We start from the raw sequence: 1,223 nt of genomic DNA, 5'->3' as shown, positions 1-1,223 counted from the left end.
TGATCCATACATGGGGCATGAATCATGAGGGAGGTATCTAGGAAAAAGGATCGCAATATGACACGCTTTTATAGCAGGCTACTCTCTCAGTGTAGCAAGCTTATTCCTAAGTGAAACACCGTCTGTTCTGAACAGTGTTCACCTGACCCTGATACTCACCCATCTCTCAAGGTTGAAGAAAGATCAATGCTAGTTTGCGAGAAAAGCGATTTAAGTAAAGAGTATATGTACTTGATAACCCTCGTATCAGTAGAGCCAACTGCTTTAATTTTTTGAGAAACAGAAAATGTCTGGTTAGGGGGAGATTACTAATATTAGTATTTACAAAGTTTAAATTTCCATGTCATATTTTTGTTTTTGTTCCTCAAAACTCTCTGGTTTTTACGCATTTATTATAACTGATGTATGAACTCCGAAAAATTCTATGTCATCAACAGTTCGTGTTTTTTGTAGAAATCAGGGTTTAATCTTGACCCCCCCAATATTTTGTTGAAATGTCGCCCCCCAAAATGGTACTACCGCCCTATACCACGTACACACTTTTCTAAATAGAACTTATAATTCCCAGTGTGCCTCGGATGAAGGCTAGTTCCCCTGGAAGAACTGGGTTTACAAGAGGGTTTCTTTGTAATTGCCATATGTAAAGACAAGAACGTATAAAGGAATGAACCTCGAAACGCTATTATTGTATAACCGGCACGAAGAGTTGACAAAGCATTTTTCTTATCTAAATCGTACAGACTACGATTTCTAACAAATACACGTATAGCTACTATAACCCTATAGATGTTTTTTCTTTCTTTTGCTGTTTTTATCGGTTCTGCATTCGTTACCGTAAACTTCAAGATTATAGAGCAGAACGTTTTGACTACCAACTAAATAGTGAATCAGTGACAACGTTAATTGCAACAATATGTAGAACACACATAAAATTTCCATCAGACGCTTTTGAATATGAAAATAAAACATTCTATATCACTTTTAGGAAATCAACAAATAATATAATATTCTGGATTATTGTTAGCAAGTTAACAAATTATGTATTGAATTATTGTTAGCAAGTAAAAAAATAGTGTAATATTCTGGATTACTATTAGCAAGTCAACAAATAAATAATATTCAGGATTATTGTTAGCAAGTTAACAAATTATGCATTGAATTATTGTTAGCAAGTTAACAAATAATGTAATATTTTGGATTACTGCTAGCAAGTAAAAAAAAGG

Source organism: Limulus polyphemus, unplaced genomic scaffold (assembly GCF_000517525.1).
Source record: "Limulus polyphemus unplaced genomic scaffold, Limulus_polyphemus-2.1.2 Scaffold4687, whole genome shotgun sequence".
Taxonomy (NCBI): Eukaryota; Metazoa; Arthropoda; class Merostomata; order Xiphosura; family Limulidae; genus Limulus; species Limulus polyphemus.
Note: the sequence above shows the minus strand (reverse complement) of the source record.